Source organism: Podarcis gaigeae (genome assembly GCF_964106915.1).
Source record: "Podarcis gaigeae genome assembly, chromosome: 10".
NCBI lineage: Eukaryota > Metazoa > Chordata > Lepidosauria > Squamata > Lacertidae > Podarcis > Podarcis gaigeae.
The window spans coordinates 23,951,619-23,971,973 of NC_139686.1; the positions used below are offsets into that span (position 1 = coordinate 23,951,619).

Genomic DNA, 20,355 nt, shown 5'->3' on the forward strand with positions numbered 1-20,355 from the left:
AATAAGCTTTCAGTTTCCTTGGAAGTTTTGTATAGAACAGTCAAATGGGTTAGCCTCCTTTTCAGCCCATTTTCTTTTCTCTTAACCATGGCATGTGTGCCTTCCACAGATCCCTATTTGGTAGCTGTTTAGATACTGTACTGACTTTGTGCAGATCTTTTCTTGCCCTCATCATTAACATTAGCTGTCCACTCTATGTTCCTCTCCATCAGGAAGTTTCTGACTTTTAATTAAACTTGTATATAGGGATGGATCGAGAATCAACTTTGATCCTCTCAGTTTCCCATTTTCTAATCTAAGATCTGGTTCTCCACATTTTTCTGCAGCAATTTGTGGGATGGGGGGAAAATCAAATCATGAAAATTTGTCAATATATTAGTGTGAATTTTTGCTAATAAATACCTTTTTGTATGCAGTTTTCACGCACACACACACACACACACACACACACGAAAGCAATTTCCCTAATATAGTGCATTTTGTATGCTATATGCATTTTATGCACGTTCTCCCCAACCTATGCATTTTTATTTTTTTTTGGTTAGAGAACTTTGGTTGGAGAACTGCACCACAAAATTCAGAGCAGTGCAAAGTTCAAATGATGGCTGTGTTTCGGTTCTCATATTGTTACAGAAAGTGTGAATTAAGTAGTTTTGCCTTTAAATGCAAACTGAATTGAATTTCTCCCCCATCGCTACCTGTATAGAATGAGTCATACAGTTTGACTGTGGCCTGCATAATATGAAGCTCAAGATAAGTTAAACGTTTTTGTCAAATGTTTATTTACCTCTACAAGACTAACTGTATGGAATAGAAGCTATATATATATATATATATATATATTGCTTCTAATTTGCTAATCTCCTGTTGTTCAGTAACCCTGCCTCTCTAACGTCTTTGAGACACCTGTCCCAAGCAACTATACAGTGGTACCTCGGGTTAAGTACTTAATTTGTTCCGGAGGTCCGTTCGTAACCTAAAACTGTTCTTAACCTGAAGCAGCACTTTAGCTAATGGGCCTCCTGCTGCTGCCACGCTGCCGGAGCACGATTTCTGTTCTCATCCTGAAGCAAAGTTCTTAACCCGAGATACTATTTCTGGGTTAGCGGAGCCTGTAACCTGAAGCGTATGTAATCTGAAGCGCATGTAACCCGAGGTACCACTGTAGTTGCATTTTTGGGAATTACACCCCCTGTTTTTATTTAAACTGGGTGGCCTCTGCTTGTGTCATAATCTAAAAAAAAAAAAGAATGATTTGAAATAAAAATCTGTTGTCTATTACTTGATTGCTAATAGTGCCATCAAATTGGATTTATTTTAAAATTTAAATCTGTTTTGACATCTTTAAGATTCATCTGTTTTGAATCATCAATGATCTTTGGGAAGACATGCATTTGAATCAAACACATAAAGCTCCCTGGTATCGCCCTTGTTTGTTCATCAGGACTTTAGTTACAGGAGAAATGTACAGCCACTTTCGTGAAAGCAATAATCAGAGCTTTCGGAAATCAAAGAAAAGCCACACACCACACAGTAGAAGATGGCACTATAATTTTCACCAAAATATTATTTGAACCAGTTATTTGCAATTGGGGTTAGGCCTGGTTTTAGCACAGAAACTGCTTTGGTCACCCTGTATAATGACCTCTGTGAGGAGAGGAAATGTTTCCCTGTTAATTCTCCTCGACCTCTTAGCAGCTTTTGGTACCATGAACCATAGTATCCTTCTGGAGCTGCAATCTGAGTGGGTGGCAGGGGCGCCGACTTATAAAGAATATTGGGGGGGGCGGGGGCCCATACCGACTTATAAAAAATATTGGGGGGCCCCAAGACCTCCAAACCGCTGCTGCTGGGGGAACGAAAGTGGCGAGCCCCGGGCTGCCCCGACCTTAAGTGAACCTGTGAGGGCTCGCCCTTTGCGGTAGCCGATTGGCTGCCGCCGTGGGCGGTGAATATTAATGAGCTAGGGGGAATCCCCGCTTCTCGCTGACGCCAGCCCCGCGAGATTGTTGATGGGTTGAGAGCCCGCAACCCCACCCCCTCTCTAGATCGGGAGTGGCTTTGTTTTAACTCATTACTGAATGTATTTTAAAAGGTAACTATCGTCAAACAAGGAAAATAAAAAATACCAACATAATTTTGTGATTTTACAAAGCATAATATAACTAATAATTTTCTTAAATTATTGGGGGGGGGGTGCCTCAGGCCCCATGGAGTCAGCGCCTATGGTGGGTGGCACCGCTTTGCGGTGGTTCCAGCCCTACTTGGGTGGACTTTCCCCAGGTCTGTTGCTTGGGGAGTGTTTTCAGCCCCATGGAGCCTTCAATATGGGGTTCACAGGGTTTGATTTTATCCCCCATGCTGTTTAACATCTACATGACACTGCTGAGTGGGGTTATCCAGAGGTTTGGAGTATGTTGTCAGCGATATGCTGATGACACACAACTCTACTTCTTTCTCCTGTACACCTGCATGGGAGGCAGTGGATGTTTTGGACTGTCATCTTACTTCAATAATAGACTGGATGAGAGCCAACAAACTGAAGATCTATCCAGATAAGACTGAGGCACTGTTAGTGGGAGGTTCCCTAGACCAGATGGTTGGGAGGTTGCCTGCTCTTGATGGGTTAAACTCCCTCTGAAGGAGTGGGTACGTAGCTTGGGGAAACTCATTGATACTTTGCTGTCACTTCATGCTCAGGTGACCTCAGTGGTGTGGAGTGCCTTTCATCAACTTCATCTGGTGGCCCAGCTGTGCCCTTATCTGGACAGGGAAAGCCTAACTACTGATGTCTATGCTCTGGTAACCTCTAAGTTAGATTACTGCAACATATTATATGTTCTGGACCACCCTGAGATCTATGGGTATAGAGCAGCATACAAATTTAATATAGAGTACAAAATAATAATCCAACAGTAAAATAATGCATAGCCACAATGCATAGCTAAAAACTAAAAGAGCATTTATTTTGTACAGTTATGTACAAAACCCACAAAATTAGCAGGACCTGGCACAGGATATCCATCTAGGATAGAATTGCTCCTAAACTTCCTTGCACCAGCAGTTTCCCTATGGGGGAAATGCACCAGTGTTGTGAGCCCTTTGCAGTGATGGCTAACAGTTGTGCAAACTATGACAGTGGATGTCCTGCAGTAAAAGGATAAAAATTTAGCAGAGCTAAGTGCATTTGAAGGGGTGGAATGGGTGTTGTTCTCAACACAGGTGTTCATGTTTGCTTAGTAGTTGGTTCTATCCTTGATGGTGGTACAACATTATACCTGTAACAAAAGGTGGTGTAAGTTAAAAGTCTCTTGTGGAGAATGGAGTTTCTCAAGAGATAACTTAAGAGGCCTGCTGGATCAGACCAAAGACACACCTAGTTCAGCTTCCTGTTCCCCATAGCTGCCAACTTGGTGCTGGATATAACATATAGATATCACAACTAGTATCTACTGATAGCTTTATCCTTTGTGATTTTTTCTAACCCCCTTTTAAGCCATCTACCGTAAATTGGTGGCCCACCATTGCATATTGTGGCAGCAAATTCCTTAGTTTAACTATGCACTGTGAGAATAAGTCTTTTGTCTGTTCTCCACAGTCTCACATTATGAGAGACAGAGAAAAATTATCTATCCAGTTTCTCCACACTGGGTATCTCTATCATGCCCTGCATACGCCCCCCACTGTCTTTTGTAACCTTTCCTCACAAAGGGTTTCTCCAGCCTCTCCCTCTATTTACTTCTTCTCTGACACGACACCACAGTGCAGCATAGGATTACAATTAACTCAGTGGCCAATCACAGCACTTCATCAAGGTATATAAGACCCAGCCAGGGAACACAGACAATATATATCAATACATGTGGCATGAGATTTCATTACTCTAACTGAAAGTCTAGGGTACCAGTGAGGACTTTAGTGATAAGATACTTTAGTGATAAGAGAACAAACTAAGTCCAAAATGGCCCCAATGAGATATGAATTGCAAAGGCATGTAAAGTAAAGGGACTGCGTACTTATTTACTCATTGCTGACATAAATCTCTCTCATTTTCTCCCTTTCTGTCATTTTTGAAGAACATAACTATTACAAAATGGCAAGATGGGACTAAATAAGTACAGTTTCTGGCCCACACCACTGGTTTGGAAATTGCAACCACAGCAATTAGCATTTCCAGTTTCCAGTTCAGAGGAGGTCAGGCAGTGGGGTTATCCTTGGAGCAGTTGTATATTACCTCAAAGGAAAAAGGAAAACGGAAAGGCAGCACTCTGAGAGACTTTGCACTCTTGACTTGGCTTAAGCTTCAATGAAACCTTATCCTCAACCAGCTTTTTGTTTACTTCAGTCAGCTGTCTGTCTTCCACATAGTGATGAACTCACTTGCTTTCATTCAAGAAGAGCCCTGAATTCTATTCTCACAGTGGCCTGTTAGAAGCCTTCGAGCAGGGCATGACCACAACAGGACTCTTTATGTAGGGCCTATTATTGTTACTTGGATCACATCTACATTACTATCCTAAACCAGGTTTGAACAAGTTTAGGTTTCCCAAAGGAATCTTAAGAAACTGTTGTTGTGTGAAGGTGCTGTGGCCATTTTGTGTTGTAGATAGGTTGTTGTCCTGAAGATCATTGGGGTTGGGGGAAGAGTCATATAATATGACAATAAAATGACTTTTGGTCTATAGGATTGCCGCATAAGTGAATATAAAATATTTTCAATACGACATTAGACCAGGGAAGGGGACTATGCAGCCACCAGATGTTAGATGTTCCCATTCTCCCTAATCATTGGCCATGCTGGTAGAAACTATTGGGGTGCAGGGGTCCAACAACATATGGGGCCGTTATGGGGTTTTCCACCTCTGCATTAGACAAAGACATCAATCATAATAAAACATGTTTCTGATGTTTTAAATTTCTTTTTTTTAAAAAAAATGCTCCCTGAATGGCAGCTTAGTAATAGGCATAAATAAGTAAATATAAATCCACTGATGAAAACTGAACTAAGAAAACATATTTACAGCTGAATCCTGAGGAGTAGTAGTAGAAGTAGTAATTAATAACAATATTATTATTATTAATAATAATAATTTTATTATTTATACCCTGCCCATATGGCTGGGTTTCCCCAGCCACTCTGAGCTGCTTTCAAACTTTAAAAACTTCACAATATAGGTCTGCCTTCTGATGTTTTTCTAAAACTTGTGTAGTTCTTTATCTCCTTGACATCTGATGGGAGGGTGTTCCACAGGGAGGTGACACTGCCGAGAAGACCCTCTGCCTGATTCCCTGTAACTTCACTTCTCGCAGTGAGAGAACCCAGTGAGTGTTGTAGGAAGATGCTTTAGGGCTAATTGACAGACAAGCAACAGACAACAGACAAGCCTGAGGCTTCTTTCCCCTCATTTTTTCTTTAAATGAGTTGAATAGAAAGTGATTGCACCCTAGAACTGCCAAAAATTGTTGGGCTTACAACCCTGAATCCACAAAAATGTTGAGCTCCATTTCTAGACACCCCCAAATACATTGGACTGGTCTGAGGAATTCTGCAAGAGGTTCTGTCATTTTGATTGCAAGAGACAGAAACCACTTTACTATGTTAACTCAGAAGGGAATCCCGCTGATTCCCAAAGTGTGCTTAGGACTGACACTGTGCAGCCCTGTGCTATGCATGTATACTCAGAAGAAAGCCTCTCTGAACACAGTGGGACCTGCTCCAAGCATGGCACTGATGTAACACTGAACTGTGGAGTTTGAGATTCAGCTTAAGCAGTGACAACAACACCCCTATCAAAAACAAGAGAATTTAATCTCTTGGTGTTTAAAGAACATACACACGCTATCTAATTTAGAGAAAATGAAGCACTAGCCTAGAGATTTTTGAAAGGCTACATTTGGGGCATCAAATTTAAGTAGGGTTGAAGACCGAAAAAAACCCCCAACAACCACTCGTTACTTTGTGATTCTACCCACTTATCCATTCCCTGCTCCTAAATTACACAAAGAGAAATTAGATACATTTTCAGTAGCTCATTCTCAAATCTTTTCCATGACTCAACATTACTCCTTTTGCCAAACTAAATACGTCTGAGAAAGGTTGGAAACTTTAATGGAAAGAAACATAAAACTTGAAATATGTAAAGGGGAGGGGGGAGGAATCAGGTTCTTCTATGAAGCCTGTTGAATCATAATTCAGCAATTTAAGGGATGCAGAAGTGAGATGTTATAACTCGATTTAAAGGGCTTTTGAGATAATAATTTTGACCATGCAAAATTGAAAATAAAATAGATGCAACAATTAGCTTTCCATTAACCTCCAGGGGCTGAAGCAGTGAACACAGTTGCCCAATCACATAGAAGAGAAGAAGAGTTTGGATTTGATATCCCGCTTTATCACTCCCCTTCAGGAGTCTCAAAGCGGCTAACATTCTCCTTTCCCTTCCTCCCCCACAACAAACACTCTGTGAGGTGAGTGGGGCTGAGAGACTTCAGAGAAGTGTGACTAGCCCAAGCTCACCCAGCAGCTGCATGTCAAGGAGCGGAGACGCGAACCCGGTTCACCAGATTACAAATCTACCGCTCTTAACCATTACACCACACTGGCTCTCATAAACAAACATATAAGCAAACAAGCAAACAATAAAACAATAAACTAACAAAAAAAAAAACCAAAAACCCAAACAATCCAAGGAAGTCTTTATGTGAAAAGAATAAATGTCAGGATAATGAATAAGAGTAAACCTCATTGGCATGATGCACATGTGGGGAAATGCCATCAAAATAATGCTTGATGCCAGTCCAGCAGAGATGTGATGAAAGAGCTAAGGAGTGAGGGGAACATTGATGCCTCCTCAATTAGGGTGAAGTGAGCTAGCTTCTACAAAATAGCTTGCAGCTGAGGGTGGGGGTGGGGGGTGGGACCCTGCTGAGTGTGAGATGCTTGTGGGCCTGCTGAAGGCCAGAAAAGCAAGGGGAAGCTTTCTGGGACATACATAATTAGGATGTAACAAAAGCTGTTGTGAATCAGACCAGCAGTATGGCTGGTTCAGCATCCTGATTCCTGCAGTGGCCAACCAAATGCCTCTGGGAAGGCCATAAGCAAGGCTGCCAGCAGCTGATATTTTGGTGCAAACGGTCTATGAACCTCAAGGCTACATATAGCCATTGTGACCAGTAACCACTAACAGCCTTATTTTTCATGTTATCTGTCCAATCCCATTTTACAGCCATCGGGATATTGTCCATTACCAAATCCTGTGGCAGTGAGTTTCATAAAACAATTGCTTGATCCATGAAGAAGTGTTTCCTTTTGTCTGTCCTGAATCTCCTGCATCATTGAATGAGCACAACGAAAGGGAGGAAAATATCGATCCACTTTCTCCTAACCATGCTCTTCTGTCATGTCCCTCCATACTTGCCTTTATTCTAAACGAAAAAGCTCCAAAGGTTGTAACCTTCCCACATAGGGGAATTGATCATTTTGGTTGCCGTTTTTTCGAACCTTTTCCAACTCTACAATATCCTTTCTGAGGAGATATGAGGTAGCCAGAAATGAACACAGTATTCCAAGTGAAGTTGCACCATAGATTTGTATAAAGGCATTATGATATTGACAGTTTTATTTTCAATTTCTTTCCTAATGACCCCTAGCATAGAATTCACTCTTTTCACAGCTGGTGCACACTCGGTCAATGTCTGAACTGAGCTACCCAGCAAGGCTATAGGTTCTTGTTCCTGGCAAGTCACTGTCAGTTCAGACTTCATGAGTGTATATGTGAAATTAGGGCTTTGGGCCCAATGTGCATCACTTCACACTTGCTTACAGGGAAAGTACCTCACCAAAGACTTCTGAAGAAGCTTAGCAATCATGGAAAAAGAGGTGAGATCCTTTTGTGGTTCAGGGACTGGTTAAATAACAGGAAGCACAGAGTGGGAATAACTCGATAATTCTCCTGACTGAAAAAAGTGGAGTCACCCAATGATTGCTATTGGGACCTGCGTTTTATAACGTGTCCAAAAACTATCTTAGGGCTGAGCGGTGATATAGCCAAGTTTGCTGATGATACCAAATTGTTCAGGATGGTTAAAGCAAAATGAGACTGCAAGGAGCTGCAAAAAGATCTCTCCATACTGGGTGAATGCGGCCACGATGATCTCTCCATACTGGGTAGATGCTGCCACAATGGCCAACTATCGCCCAGTCTCAAATCTTCCATTTTTGGACAAGGTGATTGAGCGAGTGGTTGCTGAACAACTCCAGGCACGCCTGGAAGAAGCGGAGCATTTGGATCCCTTCCAGTCGGGATTCAGGCCTCATCATGGGACTGAAACTGCCTTGGTCGCACTGGTTGATGATCTCCGGCAGGCTAGGGACAAAGGTGAGAGCTGTTTCCTAGTTCTGCTAGATCTCTCAGCGGCGTTTGATACCATCGACCATAACATCCATCTGGACCGTCTTGAGGGGCTGGGACCTGGGGGCACTGTCATACAGTGGTTCCGCTCCTTCCTCCTGGGCCGCGTTCAGAAAGTGGTGGTGGGGGATGAGTGTTCAGACCCCTGGGTTCTCACTTGTGGGGTGCCTCTGGGTTCTGTCCTCTCCACCATGCTTTCTAACATCTACATGCAGCCGCTGGGAGAGATCAACAGGGGGTTTGGGCTGGGTGTTCATCAGTATGTGGATGATACCCAGCTCTACCTCTCTTTTAAATCAGAACCAGTGAAGGCGGTGAAGGTCCTGTGTGAGTGTCTGGAGGCGGTTGGAGGATGAATGGCGGCTAACAGATTGAGGTTGAATCCTGACAAGACAGAAGTACTGTTTTGGGGGGACAGGAGGCGGGCAGGTGTGGAAGATTCCCTGGTCCAGAATGGGGTAACTGTGCCCCTGAAAGACCAGGTGCGCAGCCTGGGAGTCGTTTTGGACTCACAGCTGTCCATGGAGGCACAGGTCAAATCTGTATCCAGGGCAGCTGTTTACCAGCTCCATCTGGTATGTAGGCTGAGACCCTATCTGCCTGCGGACTGCCTTGCAAGAGTGGTGCATGCTCTGGTTATCTCCTGCTTGGACTACTGCAATGCGCTCTACATGGGGCTACCTTTGAAGGTGACTCGGAAACTACAACTAATCCAGAATGTGGCTGCTAGACTGGTGACTGGGAGTGGCCTTCGAGACCATATAACACCGGTCTTGAAAGACCTACATTGGCTCCCAGTACGTTTCTGAGCACAATTCAAAGTGTTGGTGCTGGCCTTTAAAGCACTAAACAGCCTCGGTCCAGTATATCTGAAGGAGCGTCTCCACCCCCATCGTTCTGCCTGGACACTGAGGTCCAGCACCAAGGGCCTTCTGGCGGTTCCCTCACTGCGAGAAGCCAAGTTACAGGGAATCAGGCAGAGGGCCTTCTCGGTAGTGGTGCCCTCCCTATGGAACACCCTCCCACCAGATGTCAGAGAGAACAACAACTACCAGACTTTTAGAAGACATCTGAAGGCAGCCCTATTTAGGGAAGCTTTTAATGTTTGATGTATTACAGTATTTTAATTTTTTTTTTTTGGAAGCCACCCAGAGTGGCTGGGGAAGTCCAGCCAGATGGGTGGGGTATAAATAATAAATTATTATTGTTGTTGTTATTATTATTATTAAATGGCAAATGCAATTGTCAAAGTATCATTGAAAGTCTACAGGACCACCTCTATCAATATGCTTGTTGACACTTTCAAAGAACTCTAATGGTTAGTGTGACAGGACTTGACCTTGCAAGAAACCATGCTGGTTCTGCTTCAGTTAACAACAAATTTCAATTCCCAGAGAGCCCTGGGGATTGTGTCTCTGTGAAGGGAATAGGGGTCTCCTCAGCACCCTTAACAAACTACAGTTCTCAGGATTCCTTAGAGGAAGTCATGATTGTTTAAGGTGATGATACTGATTTAGAAGTATAGTGCAGATGGGACCTTTGTTAGTTTACTTAAACTAAATGCTGAAAATTCTAAATCATACCACAAACACTTCATTGCTGTTCCTTTATATCTCTTCAGTAAACCCTCACAGAGGAGCCACTGTCCAACTCTTTTAAGACAGTGAAGTACCAGCAGATACAGATGTCTTGTAAAGCCTGGTAGCCAGGCAGGCCATTTCACACACAAGATGGCAATAAAATCAGATTTCCTACCATGTGACTACTCAAAGAACCTTGGATAATCTCTCTAATGGGTGTCTCCAAACAAAACATATGTTTTCAAACATTCACAGTTCATGATATTACATCTCAGCATGTAATATAAAATTTATATTAAAAATTATAAGGTGTGAAAAAGGCCCAGAGGCAGGACACAATCTACTGTGCATTATATATTTCACAGCGCGTGAAATCCATGTTAACCAGGCTCTGGATTGGAGTTGCCATGTAAGTTGCCTTATATGTTTCAACATGTTGAGCAAAAGGTTTTAATTAAGAGACTGTGTGGTCTTGGTTGACTGTATGATATGTCTGAATGACTCTTGCTACCCCTGGTCAAATATTGCAAAGCCATTAATAATATCAGGACAAATAGAGGAGATCATGTGCAAAGGTTTTGGCTGATTACATAATAGAATATGCCAGAAAGTAAAGCAAGTCAAGGCTGTCTTGGTATTTAAGGTCCTGTGAAAAAAGTGAAGGGGGTTAGTCATGCCAGAACCAGGGCTGAGCTTGCCAAGAGCTTCTTTAAGTAACTTTTGCCAACATGACACTATCAATCAATCAAATGTTTATTACGGCTGACTGACCATTAAACAAAGTACAAAATATGAACCAGTACAAAAATCACAGCCTCAGTGGAACCCATTATTATTTAGGGCGACAAAACCAGGAGCTAACTTTCACAGCAGGTCTAAGAAATACCACAGCATTCAGAGACATTGCCACCTGTTCAGTAACAGATTTATTGGAATCCTCAAGGAAGGCACACAAAAGAATCTCTAAGGCCGCCTCCTAATAAGGTGATACATTATGTGTTCTCTAACCCTTTGATAACGTCCACAGTAGGTGAACATGAGAGATTGCTTCAAGCTCCAAGTGGCTGCAAGGGCAGCACTGATCCATGACACTAAATAAGGCATGGAGGACAAACTCAGCACAACAAATGATGGTTAAGGATTCTAACCTTAAGTAACTCAGTCCCCCTCTTGTACCTTTTAACTATTTTCACCTGACACACAGTCTTTAAATCTTGTCGCTCAGCAGCTACCCCTCACAGAAAATTGCCATTATAATTTATATATTTCTGCCAGACTTCATGGCATGCACACATGTAAATAACCCCAAGTACTTGTACTGAGGTCCCTACTCCACCTATTATTCCACATTACTTTCAGATTCGAAAAGTGACCACCAACACTGCCTCAAGAAGACTATTTAAACAAAATAAATGAGAAATGGTTGAGAAAAAGCAGCGATAAATGCAAGCCTACATGACCGCAACATTGCCTCTTGCTGGTCTTTTTTGTTTTTCTTCTCTGCAAGGTTCAAATTCCTCCATATAAACTTTCTTCCTGGATACTACTGGAAAAGTGTAATGGTGGCTCTCATTACCGGAATTCTTGCTCAGTCAGGCTTTGGGACATGCTGACAAACTCAAGAGTCCTACCGATTCAGTATTCTAAAAGGGTCATCAGTTCCAGCATAAGCAAGATCCACTTTTCTTTCTTTCCTGAAATTTTGTATGGTCAAAAGCAAAACAAACAAACAAACAAACATACGCTGCATTGTTTCAAGCAGCATACATGTGGATAGTTTTTAGATGACGGAGGGGTTCAGGTACCTATGAAAGCAACTGTAAGCATGAATATTTCTATGTACATCTGACCTCCGCAGGTGATGATGGGCAGCAGAGGCAGCCCTCTGGCCATTCCCATTTGATAGAGGGCAGAGCTGTGTATGCTGCACAACATGCCATTGCCCCCTTAAACTAACCCATGGCCTAGGGCAGTGGTATCTTTTCAAAGAGGGACTCATTTGATGAAGTGAAGGGCCGTAAGGGCCGACCAAACGTGTTGACCTTTTCTTAGGGTTGAAGTTGTTGAGCTTTTTCAAGGATTGAAGTTGCTGAGGTTTCTTTAGGATTTTACCCCAGGAAATAAACTGCCATGGGGGCTGGATTAAACCAACCAGGGGCCCAGATTAGGGCCCCCGAGGCGGACTTTGGACAGGCCTGGCCTAGGGTATAGTGGAGGATGCCATCCTATTACAAATACTGAAGTAAGATTCAACTGACAAAAGCTTCTGTATATGGAATGGGGTGGTGAGCCCCATCTTGTCCTTTGCTTTAGGCAGTAAAATATCTCATACAAGACACAATGGATCCCTCTGTTCCTCAAATACTGATGTCTATTGCATCATGGGTATAGAGGAGGCACCTTGATGCTGGGAACGGGGACCAACCCAATGAGGAGTTTCAAGGATGGTAAGTAAGGAAGCGTGTTCATCTGAGCAACATAAAACTGGTGTCATTATATTAGCTACTTTCAATGGATTTGAATAGAGAATCAAAATATCAAAGTTTGGAGGAGGTCAGTCATAATTATTAGGGATTTTTATGGTCTTGTTGACAAGAAAGCCAACAGTCAAATGACGTCATGGATGGATTCAGGCAGTGCCGAGTGCTGAATATCAGAGAAACCAAAATCTGCCCAGTTCTTTTATGAAATTCCTTTTTCTGTTCAAGGAAGCATGTGTTAGATCATTCTTCCTGCTCAGTGCCAAGTCTTTAACTCCAACTTGTGATTTTCATTTTTAAAGCCAGCAGTGCCTCAGAAGATTTGCTTTAAGCACACAGATGACTTTTGTAACTGGAAAAATGCATTTCATTTTGTAAAAATGAAAACTTCTATGGTTGCTTTTAGATTTACGCTAGGTTTGTTGAATGAATGAATCAAGTATTCATTAATTTGCTTCTGACCCACTTTCCAAAGGACTATTGTCCCCTTTCTTACAAGTAAATACCTATTATGTTGCTGACTTTCCACTGTTTCCCCAGATTGGTGAATAGGATCCATCATGGGTGGAGCAAGAGATGTTATTTTATGGGGAAATGGTAACAAGACCTTGAAAAAACAAATTAATGATAAAAATGTGTTATTTCCTTTATAGATTTGTGAGAAAACTATTATCTTCCTCTAGAAATGGAATGGTCAGACGTCATCTTTAGAAAGCAATGTTTCTAACCTGGCAGGCACCTTTCTTAGTGGAATGAATTTTCCCTAGCTAGTCTGCTACATCTGGGTGATCTGTAGGAGGGCAGAGGCTCTGGTCAATGAATAACTTGGCTGGGATCATCTCTCCCCCCACCTCTCAATGAAGTTGGTATTTCCTGGTACAGTGGAGAGAATGTTGAGTATAGACCTGGGCTCAAATTCCCTCTGAACCTTCAAGTTCACTGGTGGCCTTGAACCATTTCTCTGCCTAGTGTACTTCTGAGGACAACGTACCGTAAACCTGAGTATGTTGCTTGAGTTCTTGAGATAAGAGGCAGAACACCAAAGCGAAACACGTGAAGGCCCCTTCCTACAACTGGTTATTTTAAAGGTGTGCGATTTATCTTGATCACATGCAAAATACTAGGAAAAGAGAATCAGCTATTATAATTTGTCGCAGTCAGGTGAAATCTACAGAGTTGCTTGCAAAGTTCTCCTGAGCCAGGCTCTGTTAAAAACCCAGAGTTAGTAAAAGCCAGCCTCAAATGCGAGGTGAGCTTTTAATTCTTGCTTCAATCCTTCCCCAGCTAGGATCAAAATCTGAGCTAGAGAAGAATTCCCAATTTTCCTTCCACACCAGCTCTTCACTGTCTCCCAAAGCCCTCCTTGTTTCTCATACATGACAATTCATAGCGGAAGCACATAGGGAGAGAAAGGGTTGCTCGCTATTGTTCAGCCTCTTTGTCATGGTGAATGTCTGTAGGTTTCTGAAATTGTGCTATTGCTAAAACATCACATGAGAAGAAAAGAGGACAAATCTCCTTGTCCCACAATTGTGCCACTATTTACCCCACTGATCATCAAGGAAGAGAAAGCCAGGGTGTGTTTTAGAGTATGTGAGAGGCTGATGGGGAGTTCATTTATTCAAGCTCATAAAATTGTGTCATCCCTGAGGGTTGGAGAGCTGTGTATGAGAGAAGATAATTTCTGAGTTAAATTCAATGACTATTTCAGAGTTAAATTTGAGGAGAGCAAGAGACAGCTTGCTATTCTGAACAGATTAGTTGAGCATTCCCTCTTATCCTACTTTGGATCCCAGGATCCATTTTATATACCAGCTTTATATTTAATTCCTTTTTTTTTTTTAACCCTGACTTGTTATTTATTTGCATGCTTGCTAGCCATGCACCCCTGCTGGGTCAAATCTAGTGCATCAGTTATAGATCTGTAGCATGATTATAAGAGAGGAAATAATAAAAAGCACAAACGTCAAAATCCTGTCTTGAATACCTGTGGTTCCTTCTGAAAAAGACATAAGATTTCAGGTAATTTCCCAGCTGTTTGGGCCCCAAGGGCCAACAGGCTCAGATACAAAGCTTTATACTGGTTGTCAGGCATCTTATTGTGAGCTTGGAAAGCCACAATTTCACCATGCCATGGAATTTGGGAGACCAAACAGCTTGCTTTAGCAGCAAAATGGAATGCTGTTCAAAGAGAGAAGAGAGGAATAACTTGGAAACGTCTGATGCTACTTGGCAACCAGTTTGAGATTGCTTTACTCAGTGAAATATGACTTGTCCTTTATCACCTAGCTGCTCATGGCCAAGTTTTCCTTCTGCATTTTACATCTTTCTTTGGTTCACCCTGCCTGTTGTATCTTTGGATAATTTTCTCAACTCACTCTCTCTCTCTCTCTCTCTCTCTCTCTCTCTCTCTCTCTCTCTCTCTCTGTAAGTAATATTCCTCTCTCTTTAGTTGTGCATAGGTTTGCATATAAATCAAGCCTTTCAGTGCCATAGAGGCTAAGAGGCTGAACCATGGAATACGTAGTCTCTGCTTGAAGTCTTGCATCTTACCAGGTGGCCTTGAACAAGCTGCTACTGCTTAGCCATAGTCTCTAGTATGAGAAGAATATGGGGACATAGGAAGCCATCTGGCCTGACCACTATATCTAGCATTATATTGCCTACACCACAGGTAGCCAATGAGCCCTCTGGATGTATTGAACTACAACTCCAATCAGCCCTAGCCAGCATGACCAGTGGACAAAAAGGATAGAATTTGCAGTCCAGCAACATCCATCCCTTCAGGATCTAAACATGCAGTGAAGTCATCAAAGGTGTCAACTCCACCCAGATTCCTAGGGTCCACAGTTCAGTCTCCTGCTGGGGTGTTGTGAATCTTTACTGCTAAGTATCTAATGTTGAGATGATCTTTCTCCCTCTTTAATGGGGCCCTTCACCCCAGCGGTGGAGCATATGCCCCTGCTGCCCAGGGCGGGTGTGCTCCTGAAGGGTGTGGGGTGTGGGGGGTGCCCTCCCACATGCCACAGTTCAGGGTAGGAGAGGGGCAGGGAAGCTGAAGAAGAAGAGTTTGGATTTGATATCCCGCTTTATCACTACCCGAAGGAGTCTCAAAGCGGCTAACATTCTCCTTTCCCTTCCTCCCCCACAACAAACACTCTGTGAGGTGAGTGGGGCTGAGAGACTTCAAAGAAGCATGACTGGCCCAAGGTCACCCAGCAGCTGCATGTGGAGGAGCGGAGACGCGAACCCGGTTCCCCAGATTGCATGTCTATCGCTCTTAACCACTACACCACACTGGCTCTCGCTGCTGCTCACTCTCCTCCTGCTCTCCTCAGCCGGGTCAGACATGACCCAGCAATGGAGCTGCTGCGGCTGGGTGCACCTCACCATGGTTGAGGAGGGCTGCTCTTGGCCGTTGGGTCAGAAGAACAGCTGCCGCCCAGTGCAAGGTGTGCCACCCACTCGCCTGCCATTTTGTCACCCCCCTCAGTCATGACACCCGGGGCGGACCGCACCCACCGCACCCCCTTCCTATGCCTCTGCCTCACTCCCCATGAAGGGGGAGAATGTTCAGGAGGTTTGGGGAAGCAGGTGAATTTCTCTGATTTTTAAAAAGGAGTTTACACCAGAGATTGGAATTCCGTTGGCCTCTAGATGTTGTGGGACACTAACTGTCACCATCCTGCACCAGAATGGCCAATGGACAGGTAGCTGGTGACAGGACAGGTAGTTGATGGTAGCCGGAATACAACAATACCTAGAGAGCCCCAGGCTCCTCATTCATGGTTACAGGAAAGCAATTGGTTCGTTTTTTGTTTAATATATTTATATGCTGCTTAATATTTTAAACCATCCCTTAGCAGACAGAGTGCAATAGATATAACAATGAAACTGAGAAAATATAATTCAATGCAACTTCATATGAACCTACCTGGACCCTGCGATCAAAATGTGAGGTGGTTCTTGGTGTGCCTCCTCCACGACAACATCAGAGGGTGGCAAACCAAGAACAGGCCTTTCATGCAGTGGCTCCCTGTTTGTGGAATGCTGTCCCCAGGAAAGTTCAGCTGGAACCTTTGTTATACACCTTTAGGCGCCAGGCAAAAATGTTCTTCAACTAGGCCTTTGGCTGATTAACACCTGATGCCCTTTTAAATAGATTGGGGGGGGCATTGGTTTGTTTTTGTTTTTATTATGCATTTTGTGTTTTTATATTGTATTTTTATGTTGTGAACTGGCCTGAGATCTATGGATGAAGGGTGGTATACAAACGTAAATAAGAATAAGAATATTGCACAATATTACATCCCCCCTTTTTTACAGCCTTTCCACCTTTCATAGCAGAAGCAAGACTGCTCACAACACCTCCACAACCTTTCATGTGTCAGAATTCTCATGGAAGTTATGCTACATCATGACTTAGGTAACATTATAGGTTACAGGTAGCACAGAATGTACTGTATGATTGGCATAAGGAGAACATACATCAATGAGCCTTGGGCTCAAATGCTATTCCCTCCTTTCCCTCCTTTCTCATAAGAATGGCACCAGAAGTGGTTTTATTAGATTAATTGCTGTTTAGTGTGTCATCTGACACCTTAACTGTTGCTAATATTAACTATGGTTAGTTGAAACAAGACAGCTTCATAAACTATGGTTTGGCTTATTTCAACTCACTAAAGTTAAGATTTACCACCGTTTGCCAGGATTCAGTCACTATGATAATTTATGGTTAATCTAAAACAGAAGGGAAAGCTTTTGAACTCTTCCTTAAGGTCATACCACAGGAGGAAGCAGCAGCAGGTGGGGGAGCAAGCAAACCCAGGGGGAGGGTATGCGAATTCTCATAAATCCTATCTGAACCAGTCCAACGTCTCTGTACAAATCAGTGGCAAAACCTGACAGGTATTAAATCTAAGCCATACCTTAACTGTTAGGCCATATTTTCTATTGTAGCTTTAAACTTAGCAAAGTGCTTAAATGAAAATATAGTGACCCCCATTTTCAGCAATCCTTGTCAGGGGGCACTAAAATGGGTGGGGAGGGGAATGCCTGTGGTTTTTTTTTTTAAAGGAATTATTATTATTATTATTATTATTATTATTATTATTATTATTATACAAAAAACAACTCCATACATTAATGTTGCTTTTTTAAAAAGGAAACTTAATTCTTCCATTGTTTTAATTTCTTTCATTTACCTCATTGATAAACTGTCCTTCATCCCACTGCAATCCCATAGGGGTTGAAACCCCCATGGGTTCACATCTTTTGATGTGAATCAGCCCATCACAAATTTAATAGGGTAAATTGAAGCCCTGTTCAGGAATTCCTGAATTTTTACATGAAATTCCAATGGGGTAAGAAGGAGGAACTGATGGGCACTGGTGCCATTGCTGCAGTACTTGTCACTCCACACACACTCCTACACCAGGGAGCCATCCTTACTCATATAGATTCAAAATGCAATCTAGAACTCTGGCCAGGGAGAATTCCCCTGCTCTTTAAAATACAGTCCTTTCAAGTAGAAGAAAAGAAATGGCTCAAAAGCAGCAGCAGTTCAGGGGAGCAATGGATGTGAGTGGAAAATATTGTGAAACAATGGGAAGCAGGATTTTTTTCTTTTCTTTTTTGCATTAAAAAAATACAGAGCACCATAAATTTTGCTGCAGTGCCACCTGAGATCTGATTGCAAGAGCCCTCTAACAGAAGATCAATTCCCCCCCCCCCCAGCCCACCTTATCCCAAGACCTCGGGGTGGGTAATGATTTAGAAGCTCTATATTAACAACCACTGATGCCTGGCAAAAAGAAACATGTGCTGAAACCCTCACATCCTCAAGGGCTTAGTGCCATCTCATATTCTCAGTGTTATCAGAATGTGGTTCCTGCCAAGACCAGCTTTATCAGTAGAATGGGAGCAGATGTCCAGTGTGCTTAATTAGAAGGTAGAATTCCGTCTCTCTTCGTTTTGACACCAGATACAATCATTTTCAGGATCTCTGCCTACCCTAGCAAAACAATTATATTTGGGAGCTGAATTTTATGATACGGGATGGGGGCGGGGAGTGCAGATCAGTGATATTTCCATGGATGTTTTTATAAGTGGTGTGGGGCAGGAAATGGGGAGGAAAAGGCTACGATAAAGGAACCAGAAGAAAGAGTACCATATCCCATTTGCAATGTCAGGCACGCAGAGGGAAAAGATAAAATTCAGCTTTCCTAAAGGTAGCCTTACTTGTACACTTGAAAAACCACAGTACTGGATTTTTTCCTCTCCAGTGGCTAGGATGTCTCTTTGTCAGCCAAATGATGGCCTTTCTCTAACCCTGAGCATGGACTGACTCAGATGGCAAAGTAAGGTCAACTGAATAAGCATTTCCTGAGCAGCTTGTTTTCCTTGGAGAACTTCCACCCAAGCAGTAACTACTGGACCTGACCTTACATGGAACATTAATTTTATAGCTGGCAGCCATAAGGTGATACACCCCCAACTGCAGGATTCCGTCTAGTGGACAATGGACCTATGTCTATGTCACCACCCTCTCCCCTCCCCAAAAACCCCAAACCCCTACCAACAAAATAAGCACTAATTAATGAGTACACTTGTTGGCAGTGTTGGCGGAGAAACTAAAGAACAAAATGAGCATGTAGAATGAACTGCCATCACACCCCTAGAGATTGCCCCTCTGTGTCAGGGGTAAGGCCCATTGGTGGAATGGTGGGTAGAAGCTCACACTGGCACTGCCCACAGCCCATGCAGCTAGACGTGCTCTATGAACAAACAGAGAACTTCATTCTCCCGGACATTCAGTCCAGAAACTAGTATGTCCATTGCAATGACTCAAAGTTCCCAGGCACTTAATGCTTGAACACTGGTAAAAAGTTTGAATATCATGGCCGTCTATAGAGATAGAATGCATATAGGTTTCATTCATATGTCAGTGGCTTGGTGCAGGGAAATCTGTGCCCTTCCCAATGTTCCTGGAATGCAACTCCCATCAAGGGAGGGAGAGAAATTTGATTGAGTTTGCATTTAAGGCAGGTCTATCAAATTTGCATGTGGCCCTCGAGGGTTGGCCTAGGATGAATGTGGCACTCAGGTGATTAATAATGAAATAAATTGTTAATATTTTAATCCCCAAAATGTGTGGAGTTTCAAAACAGGTGGTGTGGGGATGTATGTCTGAATTATAATACCATAGCAATCTCCAGTGCTTTTATTTTTTTCATCTAATATACACTTCAAAAGAGTACACAAGGGGAGTTGTAACTGTACAGTGCTACCTCTGGTTATGAACTTAATTCATTCCAGAGGTCCGTTCTTAAGCTGAAACTGGTCTTATCCTGAGGCCCGCTTTGCTAATGGGGTCTCCTGCTGCACGCACACCTCCGGCACACGATTTTCGTTCTCATCCTGGGGCAAAGTTCGCAACCAGGAGCAGCTACTTCTGGGTTAGTGGAGTTCGTAACCTGAAGCGTTTGTAACCAGAAGCGTTTGTAACCAGAGATACAACTGTACATCACACATAGGAATGAGGCTGCCATTACTCTCTTTTTCTCTATTTGGGTACATTTACAGAAAGATTTCAACACCCCAGGAGCACAAATCAAGTAACGTTTTTGTCTATTATCCCATAGCTAAGATTTCAAACCTTGTCACCTTATTCATTTTGAGCCAGTAGTTCAACACTTCATTTTGACTTACTCATACTTAGCATACCAGTGATGTGAAATTGATTTAACTCGGCATCAGGAATACACCTTCTACCTTTTCAGTTATCACGTTGATTCCTGTGGTGGCAACTAAGACAGACCTCAGAAGTGAGGCCAAGCATTATAAAGAACCCCCTAAAGTTAGACAAGAGTTTTCTACTTGGGT

At 42.8% G+C, this 20,355-nt stretch overlaps 1 protein-coding gene and 1 long non-coding RNA gene across 6 annotated transcripts in view; one reads left to right on the top strand and one right to left on the bottom strand.

The window, feature by feature from the left end:
• The window catches only part of LOC310826324, an 85,209-nt gene that overhangs the window by 44,106 nt on the left and 20,748 nt on the right, over positions 1–20,355 (top strand). Inside the window, exons 1-2 of one of the 2 annotated variants that reach the window (XR_014555748.1) lie at positions 15,157–15,287; positions 16,798–16,897. The exons of the other annotated variant lie outside the window; for it this stretch is intronic. This is a non-coding gene — a long non-coding RNA (uncharacterized lncRNA). Of the gene's footprint in view, positions 1–15,156; positions 15,288–16,797; positions 16,898–20,355 lie in introns of those variants that run through there. 2 annotated transcript variants of the gene reach the window in all.
• IGF1 (insulin like growth factor 1) overlaps positions 1–20,355 on the bottom strand; it is a 65,131-nt gene that overhangs the window by 34,152 nt on the left and 10,624 nt on the right. The gene's annotated exons all lie outside the window — the stretch shown is intronic.